The sequence below is a fragment of the Crocodylus porosus genome, unplaced genomic scaffold, assembly GCF_001723895.1.
Source record: "Crocodylus porosus isolate Cpor-Errol unplaced genomic scaffold, CroPor_comp1, whole genome shotgun sequence".
NCBI lineage: Eukaryota > Metazoa > Chordata > Crocodylia > Crocodylidae > Crocodylus > Crocodylus porosus.
The window spans coordinates 9,195,084-9,214,033 of NW_017728923.1; the positions used below are offsets into that span (position 1 = coordinate 9,195,084).

The following is an 18,950-nucleotide window of genomic DNA, read 5'->3' on the forward strand; positions in this document are numbered from 1 at the left end:
GGCTCTGGAAGACTGCAGTGGGGGGGAGGGGCACGCATAGACACAGACAGAGACATGTAGCTGCTTCCCTCCCCCATGCCCCACACACACTTAGCTACTGGGCTGTGTGTGTGTGTGTGTGTGTGTGTGTGTGTGTGTGTGTGTGTGTGTCTGCCTCTCACTCCCAAGCCACAGCCTTGCTGCTGCCTCTCACTTCTGACCCACAGCGCCCTACATCTTCACAAATTCCACCCCCACACACACACACTTCATACTTACCCCCCAACCATACAAGGCACCTGCATAATTTTGGAGGTTTTTGCACATAATTTTGAGTTTTTAGCTATGCGATTAAAATTATGATTAATTGTGACTATTTTTTTTAATCCCTCAACTAATTGCGATCAAATCTTGAAATCATTTTACAGCTGTACATAGAAAATTATATTTTTGTTATAATTTTCCATGTGTAGAATCTAGTTAGTGGAAGGTCTCCCTAAATTCATTCTCCCCAATACTGTGGTGGGGAATCAATGGAGAGTTCAGGGCCAAACACACACCCCTTGATACCTTGCTCCTTGCCCTTCCTTCCTGCCCCCCTACCACTTGCTCTCCAATGCTTGCACTCCTGCTGTCTGCCCCTCCCGTGCACCCCCTACCATATGCCCCTCTGCTGCCTGCCCCTCTATATTTGTCTTCCCCCCACCCCCTGCACCCACCCTTTGCCCCCCTGCCTGTGCCTGCTCCCCTACCCCTGAATCCTCCACTCCATGCTTCCCTCTGAAGCCAGCTCCCCTCCTTGCTCTCCCAACCACTTGCCGTCATACCCTAATGACTGTTCCTTCACCCCCACTCCCTGCCTCCCCCACCCTTTGCTCCCCCCAGCTTCAGCCATCTGTGCTTGTGCCTGAACCCTGATGTCCACCCCCCTGACATGCCTACCTCACCCACCCCATCTCTCAACCCTTACCTTCTCCTACAGCTCTGCTGTGGGTCAGTCAGGTGCTTGGCCAAGGAGAAATGGTGCTAGCTCCTGCCCAGGCCAAGTAGAGGCTGTAGGTACTGGAATCAGAGCAGAAAGTAAGTGGTGGTGGGAGCAGCTGTAGGGAGCAAGAGGTGAGAGAGAGTGGGTGAAGGGGGCAGGCATAGGTATGTGGGGGGAAGGCTCCAGGATCCCCCACATAGTTTCCTGCCATGCCTTTCCTGCCATATGTCCCCTCCAACACCAAATGAGCCATTCTGGCCTGAGGTAGGCAGTGGCTCACCTCCAGCTTCAGCCTTGAGCCCAGGGCCAAAGCCAGAGCTGACCTGCTGCCTGCTCCAGGCCAGTACTCAAATCCACAGCAAGGTTTTTTTCCTCCCATGCTGATTGGCAAAGGAAACTTCATCTCAGATTAAAATAAATATGGTAATTAATTCTGTCTCTCACAAGACCTCATACCCTGAACACCTCATACAGACATATGACCATCTCATACAGAAACTTGTAGGGAGCATTAACTTAAGCTGATTGAGAGACCTGAACTGAAATCTGTATAATTTCTGGAGTGATTAAAGTTTTTTGAAATTATAGCTTTTTATAAATTGATTGCTGATTTTTGTTATATCATGCCTTTAAGTATTTAGCATTCTTGGGCCCAGTTAAATGTCTTCACTGAAATCAGTGGAAAGCAGGCATGACTGGTGGGTTGGGTGGAGCGGCACATGGGAGCAGGGAGGAGAGGAAGGGTTTGGCTGGGAGCAGGAAGGCTGCAGACTGCCCTGCTCCTAGCTGGCTGCAAACCTCCCTCCCCTCCCCCACTCCCTTGTGCTGCTCCACCCACCACACCAATCTGAGTTCACTAGCTACACCTGGTAAAAAGACTTCTATTATTTTTAATAGAAATTGCCCCATGGACTTTTTACTTTGGCTTCAGTGACAGCAACAAAGATCAAAGTATGAAAGAATTACAGGATGACTCTGGCTTATCACAGTAAACTGTGATTCTCTTCAGCTTCTCATCTCCTAAATAAACCCAAGGTTAGATTAGTTTCTGCCTGCCCTGCCGGAAAGGACTCATCAGCTAAGTACAGACAAAAAGTCTAAGACTGAATAAGTTCAGTCTTCACAGCTTAGTTTAAGCTGCACAGATAGAACCAATAAGCAAGTGAATAAACATTCACTTTTGATTCCAGAAATGTGGCCATATGCCTGCTGTGGCCCAGGCCAGAAGCTCGGGGTGGTACTAAAGCATGCCTCCCTTGTCCTACTGGAGCAGACAGCTTGGCCCAAGGTTAGCCTGCCCACCCTGCAAGGGGGCTTACAGGGGAGGTACAAAGCATCCTGGGATGCTGGAAGACTGTCAGTTAACTTGAATTTGGATGGGCTCTGGGACAGAAATTCAGTAAACTGATTTAAACTAAATTGGTTAAATCTGATAGTATCTCTATTCAGGTTTATCTTAAAGTGGTTTCAGTCATTTTGAAAGTGGTTTAGGTATACTGAACTTACGTTTTGTTACATATTTGAACCAGTTTATACCAGTTTATGTGCAATTCCTGTCTCTAGCCATGAAGTATTGGAACTGTCCCAAGTCCTTACACTGAAGTAGTTCAAGGTGGATGTTGCCATCAAAACTCTGGAGGTTGGAAGTATAGCTGCAGTAGAACTGGTAAAGACTTTTCTTCAAAACTTCAAGTTACAGGTAGAAAAAAAAGAATTTTTGAGCCACAGTGCACACTGTTTTTTCTCCCCAAAAGAGTTTTGTGCATGTAGTTATGGAGAAGCTGATGTTCTGAAATAAAACACAGTATGCGGTATGCAGACTCTTTAAAAAAAAAAAAAATCTGGATATTTTTCTTGCTGGGATCACTTGATCGCAGCTGACTTCCTGCCTGTGGCAATGATCTCACAAGGTCCCTTCCTACCCCTAATGTCTATGAATCTATGAGTCTATGTTGATTCTCACTTATGTACTATGTATATGGTTTCCTGAGTTCAGAATCATAGGAATCATGGTGGTTTCTGTTTTGTCTGATTGTTTGAATCTTTACACACCATGGTGGTATATAGGCAGGTATCACAACCACAAGCAATAATCAGAAGTTAATCAAAAGTTATGCTAGTTATAACAACCTTTTTACTAGATTTAAGAGGTTAATGTATAAAATGGAGATGAGCAGGGGATAAACTGGAAATGTGCACAAGGAAACAGAATGAATTGTGATTTCTTCTTTTTGAGTGTGTGTGTGTGAGTGTGATATGCTAAACCCCTGATTATGAATTTCTCAGTTTAATTACTCTCACATTATTGTTGAGGGGGAAGGAAAGGCATGCTTTTGATGTTGACATGTGCAGGTTAATACATAGACCATATATTCATAAAAAAATAGAAAAACCAAATCCTATAAATGTGTTTACTTAAATTGCCTGCTTTTAATTTTGCTTGTTTCCTTTGCATCTAAGAACACACCATGGCCTTTAAAATGTGTGGAAGCAATAGTTTATACTAAAAGAGGAGAATAATTTTGAAATATGTTGAGTTTCTGCTAATGCAAAAGAATGAGCATGCTCCTAGAACAACACATTTTATTTTTAAAAGTTCTAGTTGTGCAACAGTATTGTGCTAGGAAAACATCTCAGTTCATAGGAAACAAAGAAAATAAGTCAACAGGCAAAACTTACAGAATACCTGTTGTTGTATTTTAAAGAAAAGCAATCAGATGCAACTTCATGATTTCTAGTGTTGACAAGTGGCAAGAAGACAGATGTTTCATTTGTAGTATCTGGATGCAGTATATTTGCAGCTATATCTGGTTTTCCTGACCTATGTCTGCCACTGCAAGATATCAGTCTGCCTGATGCAAAGGTGACTCACTGGTGGTCATTCTTCTCTGTACCTGATCCACAGCAATGAGACTGAGCTACAGATCCATGCTGTAGATACTGGCTCTTCAGCTCAAACTGCTGGGCTTCATGCATTCAGTGTAGAGGTCTTTGGTATAAAGGCCATCACATGATTGTTCTTAATATTTGGCAGTCAGGTATATAACCTAAACATAAATAAGTGAAATACTTTTTAAAAAATTGGTAAGCTTCACTAGAGGCTGCTGCAATTCCAGCAAAGTCCAAAGGGAGTCTTGCAATTGACTTTGGTGGTCTTTGGATTAGGACCAAACCAAAAAGTTTATACACACACACACACACACACACACACACACACACACACTGTAGTGTAGTGTAGTAAACCATTCTACCTTAAGGGGTAGACAATGAGAGATTCCCCTTCACTGCACTTCACTGAATCAAAGTATTGAAATTAAATGCTCTATTTTAATACCAAGCATTTCTGTTGCAAGATACAGGTAGTCACAGTAGTCTGTGACTACTATCCCTGTATATTCTAGCATCCTTTGCATGCACCTGTTTTGCTGTTCTCCTACCCTGTTAGAAATGCACACAAGTCTAAAAGGGCTTTGCTCTGTAAATGAAAATGAACACACTGTACTTCATGCCCAACATGTGAACTAGTGGTCCTCTTGTGTTGCCAGGCTTTTCTTCTTTCTATGCATAATAAGTAAGCAAAGGTTTGCTAGTACAGACTGCTAGAAGGGAATCATGCCACACTCACCTTGTGTTTATACAAATCAATTTTTAATTCTTTCCATAGTTGCAGTGTGGAAGCATAAACCATAAGAAAGAGTTTCAAGTCTTTATAAACAATATACTTTCAGCTGCTCTCAATGCAGTTGTTGGCTTCGATTTCTCTTAGTTCTGCTAAAGATTTCACTGAGTATTTTGGAAGATTTTCTAATGTATGAATGTATTCCAGCAAGTGATAAGTTGTGTTCACTATAATGTCACTCATTATTCTATTTGACTTCACTGATGTTCTCAGGTTGGTATGTTTAAGATTAATGAGGCATTAGTTCTCAATCAAGGAGCTATTTAAGAATACCCATTTAAGTCCACTGAATTGTATAGTTGCGTTAATTAATATCATTTGACCTTTGTATTTTGGGTGGAATGATATATGGCTTTTTTTCTCTGAGCAATGTCATAAAATTGATAGCTGGAATATTGCTGTTGCTATGGCCCAGCAATTAATGTGAGTTAAATGCTGTGCTTATATGATCTACAGTTCTTAGAATATGTGTATTTATTTAGTGATGCAGCAATTGCTACAGTAAATACTGTTGTTTATTTAGCTTTTGCATAATCAGATAACTGTTGACTTAGGCAAAGTTATCATAACCTACAAGTAGTCTTGGAGAGGTAGGTCAGCTTAAAGCATTTAATCAGAATTTTCTATTTTATGCATATATTAAGTCAAGTGTGCACACTTAACTGAGGTGGGTGAAGTACAGACACCTTTGCCCACTGCAAGATGGACAGAATACAATAGATTAAATGAGGACAGTTCGGTCTATCAGTTAAGAAAACCAGAAGTAGGGAGAAAATTATGAACTAGAGTAATGTAGATGGCTTTTTTCTTTTCGGATGGTAGTAAAGGCATGATAGAAGTATGCCTTCTGCCTCATTAGATATCCAGGAGTCATTCTGGGAGGATTAGTAGCACTTTATTGCGGGTAATTATTTTCTTTTTCTAGTAAAAAGTAAGTACTTTTTCTACAGTACTCCAGAGGCCACGTCTGGAGTACTGCATCCAGTTTTGGACCCCACACTACAGAATGGATGTGGACATGTAGGAGAGAGTCCAGTGGAGGGCAATGAAAATGGTTAGGGGGCTGGAGCACATGGCTTCTGAGGAGAGACTGAGGGAACTGGGCTTATTTAGTCTAGAGAAGAAAAAATTGAGGGGGGATTTGATAGCAGCCTTCAACTACATGAAGGGAGGTTCAAAAGAGGATGGAGCTAAACTGTTCTTGGTAGTGGCACATGACAGAACAAGGAGCAATGGTTTCAAGTTGCAGCAAGGGAACTTTATTTTCATAGACATCAGGGCTGGAAGGGACCTCGGGAGATCATCGAGTCCAGGTTGGATATTAAGAGAGACTTTCACACTAGGAGGGTGATGAAGCACTGGAATGTGTTACCTAGACAGGTGGTGGAATCTCCATCCTTTAAGATTTTTTTCAGGTCTGGCTTGACAAAGCTTTGGCTAGAATGATCTAGTTGGTCACGGTCCTGTTTTGAGCAGGGGGTTGAACTAAAAGATCTCCTGAGGTCCCTTAGACCCTTAAACCTTAATGTTCTATGTTTCTAAAAATCTTCTGATCTATTATTTCAAAGGTAATTTGGTGAAGGCAATATACAGTGATTCTGGTGAAAAAAAGTGTAGGTCCATATTTATCCTCTGTTAATACTTGGAACAAAATAATCTGCTATTTTCATAGTAAGTATGTTGTAAATGTACATAAGATATATTTTAATCTTAAACCCCTTTAGTCTCTATCAAACTTCTTGGGACAGTCCAGACCTAGTTACAATAAATAGATGGATGGATGAATGGCTGCATAATGCACACATATCTATCTTGACAAACTCCTACTTTTTCAATATAAAGTAAATGTACAGTGAAAAGGGTTGTGAGTCTCTATGTATAATCATATTATATATAGATACACAGAAAGAGAGAGAAAATATTTTAAATTTATAACAGGAACAAAAATAATAAAATAACAAAAAATTGAACCATCTTCCTAATGGTAGTTGTCCTAATTATCATTATCAATATCATTATCAATCATCATTATTATAACCTCTCCCACACATTTTTATATTTACTAAATGGGAGATTCTTGTAAATATCCCACACATCTCAGAATAATATGTAGATGTAGGTGGACTGGCAGTCCAGAGAATAACCAAGATGAACTGCCTCCAAGAGACAGTGTGGGGAAAAGGTATCTAGCAGAAGAATCACCTTGAAAACAATAGTATCTTAAAATACTTTGAGAAAGAAAACAGCAGTGTGACTTGGTGGAGTGAAGTCAAAGCCTGTTTCTTTCTAAATCAGTGGGGAAAATTCCCTTTGGTTTCACAGACAGAGATGGACTCCCCTTTAGCGGAATCTAGTGACATCAATTAAGTATGCACTAATTAAAGCTAAACTATAAGCTGAATTCTTGTAGAATTCCATCATCCCACAGCTGCAATAATTGAAGGGATGAATTATTACAATATAATAATTTGTCTAATATTGCAGGAGCTAGACATTAGGGCTGTGCAAAATGGCAAGTGTTCCATTTTGACTTCAGTTTCAAGGTTTGGACGGAACAGTGTTTTGTTTTGAATTTCAGTTAGAGTCAAAACAGCTGTTCCATTTCACTTCATCGAAACATTGAAACAGCCTCACTGTTTCGCCTGACTCTTGGGCGGGGGAAATGAACTCAGCCTAGCTGGGCTGAGTTCCCAAGCCCAGCCCTACGATTGGGCTGGGGAAATTAACTCAGCCCATCTGGGATGAGTTTGTTTCCCCAGTCCAACCATCATGCTGAGGAAAGGAACTCAGCCCAGCTGGGCTGACTTCCCACTCCCCAGCCCGATCCTAGTGCTGGAGAGGGGAACTGAGTGATCAGGCTCAGTTCCTTTCCCCAGTTTGACTGCAGCGCTTGGGAGAGGAACTGGACCTGGGCTCAGTTCCCTTCCCCTGTGCTGTAATAGGTTTAATTCAGCCCAGCAGCAGGAGACAGGGTGAGCCAGGGCTGCACTTCCAGCTGCTGCTAGGAGCGCAGCTCTGGTTCTCCAACCACCTTGCTGCTGGCTGTTTCAAAACTTGAAACGTTTTGAAAATTTCAGAACATTTTGACTAGCCTTGTTTTGTTTCAAGGCTGTTTCAAAGCCCTTTGTTATGATTCAATTTAACTGTTTTGAGCTCTAAATGAGTCAAAACAGTGTTGAATTGAAGCAGACGGTGAAATTTTGCATAGCCCTACTAGGCATGCTCAGCTTGCAAAAAAAGGTGCTTAAGCAGGGACATGACAGCAGTCTTCTAATACTTGAAGGGCTGCCATAAAGAAAAGGTAAAACACCTTCTATATCTCATGCTACAGAGAGTAGGATGCAGACTAATGGCTTGAGGTTGCAGCAAAGTAGGTTTAGATTGGATATCAGGAAGAGCTTCTTCACAGTTAGAACACTGCGGCAGTGAAACAAACTTCCTAGGGAAGTTGTAAGGAATTTTCCTCCCCACTCCTTTCCTCCACTGCTACATGAATCAGATTTTTTTAAGACTTCCTCAGAAGCACTGAGTGTTAGCTGCAGCCAAGGCTAGGGATTTTGATGGGGGTGTGCCAATGCTCCTGTCGGGACTAAAACCCAGAGGTTCCTGACTAGATGGTCTTGCTCCTCCACTCAGGATCAGACTGATCACCATATCTGGGGTCAAGAAGGAATTTTACCCCATGGTAAGATCAGGATGGCATGTAGGAGTTTTTGCCTTCCTCTGCAGCAGGGGGCATAGCCCTCTTTCTGGGATCTCTTGAACTTATATTAACAACCTTTACAGAAGCAGTATATTGGCTGCCAGGGTCCCCCTGCTTTACCTGTGGTAGATTAGGGTGTTATGTCTTGTGTTGTGTCAAGGTTGACTGTGCTGTTTGTAAGAAGTTAGACAATGGATTTGTATAGGAAATTTTGGATAGGGAAGATCCTGCCTCAGGCAAAGGGTTGGACTAAATGATCTATGGAGGCCCCTTCTAGCACTATTTCTCTATGATAATAATTAATAGTATTTTGAGGTCCCTAAATCTCTACTACACAAAATGCATTCCTAAAGGATTTTGGTAAATTTAAAGGGATTTAAAAGTATATACATGCTATTGCAAAAAGATGGATAAATCTTCTTAAATGTGTGACTTTAATCCAAATTTAACTTACTACTAGGAAAGAGAACTTCAAACTGGAAATTCAGTATACATTTTAAACATTGGAATACTTTATCTTGAGATATGGTATAGTCTTCATTTATGTGTGACCTCCAGAGGTCTCTTCCAGCCTTGTGTTCTAGGATTCTATGCACTGAAGCTTTACAGTTAAGACGCCATGTTTTTTCTAAATGGTTACTCTACTTTGGATGGAAGTTATGAGGTTGATGAAAGAATTACTGACTAAAATTGTATGGTCTGTGTTATGCAATCAGTTAGATTATAATAGCATAATGGTTCTTTCTGACCTACAGATCATATGTTTCCACTGTGAACAGGGGGGAGTAGAGAAAATAAGTAAGCAAACAACCCTTCAAAATCGCATAAGACATAGCAATGACTTCACCTCCATTTTGGGAGCCTAAAGAATATCCTGTCACTATATTGTACAAGGGGAGGTATAGATTTCCAGTGGATAGGCCAATTACTGGCATTTAAAAGATCTATCCCCAACTGTTCTGTTGGTCTTCTGTTTGATCCTGAGAATTTTGCCTTACATCATTGCCTTAGTTTCTTCATCTTCAAAGACGGTCATAAACATACACAAGCTTATTTTTAAAGTACTGATATTACAGATCAAGTTTACATGACAGCTAAATTGTGTTAAAGTTCTAATAGTTGGTTATTGACAGGATCAGGAGCCTAGATTGTATATTTCATTCAGATAAAAAACATAAAATTCATAAATTTTCTTTAGTATTCTGTTTCTACATCTCAAGTGGAGGCATGGTTTTGCAGATTCTAAAATAGAGATTCTTTGGGAGGGAGTAGGTACTCAAAAGGCTGCACCAAGCAGAGATTGAATCATGGATCTTCATGCTCAGAATACTATTAAGCCATGTTCCCTTCTTCATTTATGAGCCAAGAAACAGGGATCCGCATACATTAAATTAGATCTCTTAGAATTCTCTTAACCAGCAGAGAGAGGATAGAATTGATGGGGTGACACATTGTTTATTGATAATCTGAATTAAACATGATTTGATCTTCAATAAATTTCAGCATTGTTTTAACCATCTTTTAGTTTTATCCTTTAAAAATACAGTATAATGCAATAATTTTTCTCAGTATGGTATAATTTGAGTGATTCTTAATTTTCCAAAGACTTCTCTATATGGTGGACACACATGAATAGATAAACAGAGTGCTGAAGCTGCCTCACTGGGTAATGAAAACTTTTCTGAGGTGACTCCTTTGTCATTGATTATCAGGGTGCTTTCATGAAGCTAGATGCCTTGTGCATCTTCGGTGTAAGTCATGTTTGCATCACTCTAGCAACTGCAACCTATTGATAGCCTTTAAATGATGTTTTGTATGACCTGGGACAACATCTAAGTCTTTATTTTTTTTGTCTTCTTATTGAGTAGCATGAAATAATCTTCCCATTATATTTACCTGCTGTAGCATATCAGTTCCCAAGCTGTGGTACTTTTACCACCAGTGGTACGCAGACGACCTGTGAGTGGTACACAGAAGGTTGGGGGAGGGGTGCACACACACAGGTGCCCAACTGCAGGCTGCTCCACTCAGTCAGGAATGGTGCTGTGTGTGGAGCAGCACTTAGCAGGTGAGTGTGTTGAGGGAAAGGGGTGTGAGGAAAAGAAGGGCAGGCCTCAGCTGCACTGCCAGGCCAGAGATGATGGAGCCCCCAGGACCCTGCATCCACCTCGAGTCAGACCCAGGAAGAGTCCAGCGCAGCCCAGTGGCTCCTCCAGGGCAGGTGCAGTGCTGGGGAGCAAAGGAGGGAACACGTGGGCCCCCAATCTTTGCACAGGGCAAGGGTGGGCCACAGCTGGGCTTAGCCTCTTCCCCCTGTGTCTGCACTTTGCTGTCACCTCTGCTTTGAAAGTGATGCAGCAGCATATGCATCCTGCTGCTGGGTGGGCCAGGCAGTGAGGCATATGGCAGTGCACCGCGCTGCATTCAAAGCAGTAGTGGCAACAAGCCGTGGATGAAGGGAGCAGAGGCTGAGCCCAGCTGTGGCTAACCCTGCTCTGTGCAAAGATTGGGGGCTCACGTGTACCCCCACCCCTTCATTCCCCAGCACTGCGCTAGCTCTGGAGGAGCTGCTGGGCTCTGATTGCCCCACGACCCAGCCTGGCTGGGGGCCGATTCACTGTGAATGGGGCCCTGGTCAGGCCAGGTCATGGAGCAATCTCTGCAGTGCAGGACGGAGTGGGGCATGGGTGAATGATTCACCTTGCCCCTACACCACTCTTGATCTGCCACCCCCAGGCCTGATTAAAAGAAACTTGCCTGTCTGCAGCTGGGCTAGCTGTGATCCTGGCTGCAAGTGTGCAGGGTATGTTAGTGTGCCTGCCCCTCCTCCCTGCTGCAGCAGCCTGTGGCTGCTGCCTTCTAGCTATATCTTCTGCCTCATGTTTGGGGAGGGCGGGCTGAGCCCCGTTAGCACTCCCTTCTGCTGCCTATGGCACTGTGTATTTGTCTGTCTGCGTGTGTCTCTCTGTCCCTCCCTCCCAAGCCACAGCCCTCCCAAACCTCATTCTTGTCCCACAGTACCTCACATCCTGCCAGGATGTGTGGGGATCCCTGAGCTCCAAACCCTACATACACACCCACAGGCCCCCACCAGATATTCAAATACTGTGCTCTGTCAAGCAAGTTCACCCTCCTACTAAAGACATCCCAAAAGCATCTCTAGACAGGTAAGTTTACACTATCTTTGTTTCAATTTACAATTGTTTTATACAGCTGTTGTAACCGATAAAACATTTTATGATTACTAAAGGTTCTGACGTTATTTTAATACATAGTGTGTTACCTATATGTATGAAAAAATTGCTGGTGGTACTGAAGGCTGTATCATTTTAAACTGGTGGTATGCAGTCTGTCAGAGTATGGGAACCACTGCTGTAGTAAAATATATTAGATTTTAAATCCTTTACATTTACAGCAGTTTCACTTCTGGCTTTTTTATTAAAGCAAAGCTTACCCTTGTGGTAAACTACTTAAAAGCAAATATGTGTGTCCTTATAACGTGATAGTTTTTATTACCATTTTAAATTGGTTGTGTGTTGGTTAGCTGTTCAGAGCACTTCTGGCTTGATTCTGATTGCTCTTAAACTGTGTAAAGTAGCTGTAAATAAGAATTAATTTAACTGAAATTAGTAGAGTTATGGTATGTAAGTGCAGTGTGAGAGCACAAACATACCCTTAAGCTGTTACACTCTAAACTGTTCTGTTTAACATTAAGCATATTAGGCAGAACTGTCCCTAGACGATGTCAGTCTGCCTTAAGGAAAAATGGTAAATTCCAGCAATCTAGGAATTAACAATTATAAACCCTGCCCTTTTTCTAAGATTTATATGTGGAAATAGGTGGTGTACACAGACTCGGCTGGGGAGCATAGGGGGAGAGAGGGAAATCAACATTTAAAACCCATATATTTTCATTTATAAGATCAAAATAAAAAAGGCAAGATTGCAAGTTTGCAAATGAGGATTTTCCCTTTTTTTAAATAAGAGCTTTAAATTGAATACAAATGTTGTAAGTAGTTTTGGTGTTGATTTACCAGACCAATTCTTCTTTAGTTTAGGTGTCTTGGCTTCTCTGAGTTTTGAAGATTTGCTGAATCTAAATAGTTGGATTTTTTAAAAATCAATATTACGTAATAGATGAAAAACAAATGCAAATAACCTAACATTCACCTTATGTGTAATGATAGAGGAGATTGCCACAGAGCTCTCCACTTCGAGTTTTGGTATGGAGGTAGAAGATATGATTCTACAGGCAGGAGATTATCTGTATACTGAACTCATATTTCATTTAAATCTATTTTGTCAATTCCATAGGAAAAAATATAATTTTAGGGAGTTTTATGAGCCTTGTGAGCCATTCACTGGAAGTTTACCACAAAACCCTTAACTGCATTATCAAGTTGTGGTAACTGTGAGGTTTAAAGAACTTTCCATTATGGAACTGAACACATAGATTGAAGATGGTGACAACTGTCAGTCCTCCTGGATCATGGTGTATGCATGAGGGCCACACAAACTTTCAATGCATATGCTGGGCAGGAATTTTTTAGAGGAGTGGAGGCTGCCCAGACCTTCCATCCTCCTTTTACAACACTGAGACAGAATCCAAAGACCAGACTGAGTCCAAATGTTTGGTACCTTGGTGGCTGTAGTTATATAAGCATCTGAGGATCAAACCCAGGTCTGTTGTATGGTAGACAAGGATTCTACCACTGAAACACAGGGGACTCCTGTAGATTGAAGGATAACCATTAGACAAAACATTTTTTCCCCTATGGCAGACAGGTTTTGGCCAGTCCACTTCTGACTCCAATGTCCACATCATTCCATCAAGAGGTTGAAAAATATGGGTCCAAGGACAGAGCTTTGGGGGACCCAACTGGTCACCAGGCACCATGATGATTGACTTCCATCAATTACCACCCTCTGGGTCCGACCACAGAGCCAATTTCCCAACCAGTGGATCATGGTGGACCCAAGGCCACAATTGGCCAGTTTCACCAAGAGGTGATCATGGGATATCAGAGCGAAGGCTTTTTTGAAGTCAAGGTATATGACATCAATCTCTTCTCCCTTGTCCAGGTGATAGGTCACCTGGTCATAAAAGGAAATGAGATTGGTCAAGCGAGACCTACCCACAACAAACCCATTATGGCTATCCCTCAGGATGTTGGCATCGGCCAATCCATTAAGGATGGCCTCTTTAATAAACTTTTCTAAGATCTTTTCCAGGATAGAAGTCAGGCTGATGGGCCTATAGTTTGCCAGATGCACTTTCTTCTCTTTCTTGAAGATAGGCACCACATTGGCCTTTTTCCAGTCTTTGGGCACTACTCTAGAGTGCCAGAGTTATGAAATTAACTCTGTGTCTCATTATGTAATTCAGAGACACATCCTATTAATGGGAATACAAAACAGGCAGAAGATGGTGATGGAAACATTTAGTAGAAGGCATCACAAAATATGTGGGCCTTAGGTAGGAAATGGTGGATATGGCATGTAAGCAATCAGAGGTTGCTCCAAGTTTAGGGAGTATGATAAAAGGAATAAAACATGGTAAAACAAAGACTCTGGACAGGCATCAGAACTGGAAATTGTGTAGGAAACAAGGAAGTAGAAAAAAGTGAGAGTAAAGACAGGTTAGTTAGGTTTTAATATTATAAAAGACAAGAAAAACTGGTAAGAGGAGAGATTTAATCAGGAGAACAGCTTTAAAGGAGGCATCTCCAGAGACTCGCATGGATACTTAATTATAAATAATAAATGCTAAAATTATGAATCTTTTTATCATTTTAATACTCAATCAAATGTATCTTTCTGACTATTGAGATTTGGTATCAGGATTAGAGATTTGGTACTGAAGCTGGACAGAATATTTTTCTGGTAGGGATGCATGTGCGGGAGCGGAGGAGCTGACAAGCCCCGAGACGCATGAGGTGGGAACACCCACAGTAACAGGCTGCCCGCTGCCCCGGAGGGCGGGACACTCACTTACCTGTTACAGGTGGGGGAATGACACGGGCGGTATAAAGGAAACGCTGGAACCAAGGAGCCGGGGCGCGGAACCGGAAAAGCCGGGACGGGAGCCGGAAGCCGGGGAGAGCCCAGAGCGGCGGATGCACGCCAGCACTCGCTGCGCTCATACGTTTTGGGGCAGGGGTAAGGCCCCGAGAGACTCTGCGATTTGGGGCTGCAACCCCAGATGCTAAAGCCAGACTCGTAGGGCTGGGAGTGGCTGGCCCCAGCAGGGGGAGGGGGCACAGTCGGACTGGCTAGCATGGCCTTAGCAGTGAGGAACTGGGTAGTCCTGGAAGGGATGGGGCCCCAGGTGGGGCAGAAGGCTCCCTTCTAAGAGAAGGAAAAGGGGACCACAGAGCAGGAAAGGCGGACTCTGATAAGAGCAAACACAAGAGCCCAAAGTCCACGGCTCCAGATGGGAGCGATATTTGGGGTTCTACTTTTGCTATTTTTAGTTAAGCTTTGCGTTCCCCAAAAGGGGAGAGTTGGAAGATTGAAGCGACTCACAAGTGGTGGACCCACATGGAGGCCCGGGCGAGGGTGTAGGGGTGGAGGATCCCTTAACAGCGACGGACCCTGTGCAGCTTGAAGTCTCATTTTTGGACGTGCACGTGTCAGACAATACACTGAACTGGAGAATTATCAAAGTCGTGGCAGGCGAGTTGGACGTGTGCAGCCCCTGAGTGAGTACTCTACGTTGCCAGGGAACCTAATGGGACTTTTGCAGCCCAGGAGATGGACGGACGCGTCCACAATGCATACATTTCTTTACTCACTAAAAGCTAAGCCCTCGGTTTGCCTGACCTATGCTTCGTGCCAGACAGTTGGTGCATCTACATGAGGTGCTTGCTGTTCAGTAGCATGCTGGGAAAAACCTATGCTAACGTGTTACTGTGCAGTATTATTAGGCTACTGCACAGTAAGTGTTACTAAAAAGCCATGGGCTGGTACCACTGTGCAGTAAGCGTGAGTTACTGCACACTGATATAGTACTTGATTATCCAAGTACTAAACTTAATGCATAGTAACTATGGCACATTAATGAACATGGAGACATGCCCACTGAGAAAAAAAGATGGCTGAATGCAATGTGTGTGGGACCTGTATGTGATGAAGCAGTACATCCAAGTCTCAACTGTACAATAAATATTTTGGGTGTTCCAAGGAGCAGACCAGTCAATTTTAAAGAATGGATTAGTATTATATCCTTATCACAGACTTGGTGTTAAAGCCAGAGTCCCTATTTAATGGTTTCAGATCCTGATTTTCTTACTCTGTTCACTGTTTTGAAATTTTCTATAGAATTGAGCTTTAGGATCTCATCTTATATTTGAATAACATTTATCATTCTCATTTTTTGTTATCTGAAACTTCATTTCTGTTCTATATATGAATCTTATCTCCATGTGTATGTGTATTCATAAATGCATAGGTATGGATATCTGTATGTATACATCATGTAGGTGAGCCTGTCCACAAGTAAGAGGCAAAAATCTTTACCCTGGAAGGTAAGTGTGGTATCCTGCCCCATCAGTTTGAAACTCTACATCTTGGAACAATTTACAGCGAGCAGAGTCATAGAAAGGGTAAAAAACCAAAGAAACAAACAAAAACCCTTATCTTTTCAGAACGACTTATTTTCAAACATAGGACTGGACTAAACATACTCATAACGGGTGCGGCTACATGTGAAATTAAGACAAAGCAATAAACTCTGGAACTGTTTGAGCTGGAGTAAACTGCTCATGTGTACAGCATCTACATGTGTGCCCAGGACAGCAGCAATTTGAGCCAAGGGGAAGCAAAGCCAGGCTGGCAGCAGGCATAGGGGGTCAGCCCTGCATGCCAGGTGGTGGTATTGGGTGGCAGAGTGGCTGGCTGGGACATGGGGGTGTTGACCATACGACTGCCATATGACTAGGCAGCAAGCAGGAGCCTGGCCCCACATCCTGTTACCATCTATACATGTCTTTCAGCACAGTAAATGACCCTGTTGTAAGATAGTGCTGTCCAGATAGTGCTGTCAGGGACAGCACTATCTCATGGTGGAATTAATTGGTTTACTGTGCCTTAATACTGGCACATGTTTAAACAGTGACTCTTTACTGCAGAGCTAATTAGTCTACTCCTCAGTAAAGTGAACATGTAGATACACCCAGCATCTACATGAGATTTTTAATGAACAGTAGACTAATTGACTGCATTACAGCATTATGGCAAAAAACATGTTATTATGCTAATGCACAGTAGTATTTGTACCTTAACCATCATGAAAAAAGCATGCAACCACACTAATGTGCAGTAGGGCAACCTACTGTGCATTTATTTAGTACTTCCTTTTGGAAGTACTACATTTAAAGTGCAGTAGGCACTGCACATAAAATGGTGTGTAGACATGCCCAGTGAGTATTATCTTATTCTGCAATTAGTCCTATTCCAATCAAATAAAACCCATGCGTTAATTGGAGAACTGCTAGAATATAGTTAAGGTACTAATGTTAATTAAGAAACGGTGCATCTTTTTATCAATTAAAAAAATTACAACTGTTTCTCCCACTTGTCAAAAATTTGACTCTGTCTATGAATGCAATTTTGAAAGTATAAGTGGTTTAGAAGCCCAATTCTCATCTTCAAAAGCATGGGCACTTGGAAAACAAAGTTCATTACAAATCTACAAGATTTAGGCTCTTAATTGCTAGTGGTTTTTAAAGGTATTTTCTGTCTAAATATGCAGATTGACATCAGCTGGGATTTTCAAAAACACCTAGGTGCTGGATACATTGATATCCATGTTATTCTTGGTTTCATTTAGCCTACCACAAGCAGTTTTTTGTCTTCAGTTTAAACACAACTATAGTTTCATTAACTCATAATTCCCCTTAACTCATAATTAAGTCTGTTTAGTAGACTGGAGGAGAGCATATAATGTTTTTTATTAACCCAGTTCAGTAAAAACATAATTGTTTAATCCCTTACAATATTTCAAGCAGTTCTCCAATTAACATATGTCCCTAATTTGCATAAAGGCAATTCACAAAGCTGAATTACAAAACCATCTTAACCATCTTTTTTATATATATATATATATTCCAATATATTCCTTGAATGCTATAAAAATGTTAGAAGAAAACCTTTGGAGGGTGTTGCAGCACCAAAAGACTTTGGCCTAGTGTGACCATAATCATTTGTAATTAACTGCTTTAACACACTACTTCCTTACCAAACAGCATTGTCTATATATAGACAAGTAGATAAAGCTGAAAGAATAACTACTACTGTTTAAGATAGCATAATATTTTTATGTTAAATTGGTTTTGTGAAGAATAACCATAGCGACTTCTGGGCTTGGAATAAAATAATTAAAGTTGGCAAGGGGACATTTCTTAGCTCAGAGAGATGACTTCCATTGTCCCTATGAAAATCTACTCAGATTAGGCTAAACTGCAAACCACAGAAGGTCAAGAGTTTGGGCCCCCCACACCACTCCAACCCCCCACCCACACCCCCCAACACGGACCCAGTGCCCCTGCACAGCCTGTAGTTCACCAGCAGCAGTGGCCATCAGGGCACTTGGGGCCTCGTGGCACAGCCCCTTCCCCCCGTGCAGCATGGAACAGCAGGGGGCAACGTGGCTCATCTCTGGCTGCCTGGCACCTGGCGTTGGTTCTGCCATATCGTGTGCAGTGTGGCTTGGCACCACACAGCACTGTGCACCTTTAGTCAGCTCTAGACTGCTTGGGCTGTGACCCAGGGGCCGGCGCCACTCACAGGAACTGCCTGTTGCACCAGGCTGGGTCTTACCTCCAGAAGCAGCACTGTTGGATCCATGGTGTGTGCAGGGAGGGGGCATGCAGTGGGACCCAGTGTGGCACAGCTCACTAGTACACCTTTGCCCCAGACCAGGAGTCATGGCTCTAGGACACACAGCTCCTATGCACAGGTATAAAAGCTGCGCAGCCTGGGCAGGCGTGGGCCAGGTTGGGTTGGTGGGGTATGTTTTCCATGAGGCTCAGGTGGCAATGCACCATGGCTGTGGCCATGCACTGCTGCTTGAGCCTCATGGAAAATATACCCTACTGGCCCGACCTGGCCCGGGCCATGCAGCCAGTGCACCTTTGCATAGGAGTTGCACCTTCCAGAGCCTCCCTTTCTGGTTCAGTGCAAAGGCATGCTAGTGGGCTGCACTGGCTCTGGTCCCACCACATGGTTTGTGGAGGGGCTCAAGTGGGGACCGCTGCATGTCTGGCCCCCCACAGCACTGGTGGGAGCAGGCAGTGTGCCTGTGGCCTGTGGCCTGGGTTTTGTACATGCTGAATGGACCCAGCCCAGCCCACTACTATACAGCTTTGGACAGGAGTGGGGGACCATACTCTAGCAGGCTGGGCCGGATCTGTGCAGCATGTACAAAGCTGCATCACACAGTGCTGCATCACTGCCAGCTGTGCCTGCAGCTGGTCCACAGCCATGCTGCTTGCTGTCACCAGCACTAGGAAAAAAAGGGAAAAAAAGAGGACCCGGGAAATTACAGGCCAGTTAGTCTTACCTCAATCCCGGGTAAGCTCTTTGAAAAAATTATCCTGGCACAC

General features: G+C 42.9%; 1 protein-coding gene and 1 long non-coding RNA gene across 2 annotated transcripts in view; one reads left to right on the forward strand and one right to left on the reverse strand.

The window, feature by feature from the left end:
* Positions 1-18,950, forward strand: part of RBFOX1 (RNA binding protein, fox-1 homolog 1) — a 1,970,253-nt gene that overhangs the window by 185,294 nt on the left and 1,766,009 nt on the right. The gene's annotated exons all lie outside the window — the stretch shown is intronic.
* LOC109313480 overlaps positions 12,969-18,950 on the reverse strand; it is a 25,102-nt gene continuing 19,120 nt past the window's right edge. The window contains exon 3 of the long non-coding RNA XR_002102060.1: positions 12,969-13,076. This is a non-coding gene — a long non-coding RNA (uncharacterized LOC109313480). The remainder of the gene's footprint in view (positions 13,077-18,950) is intronic.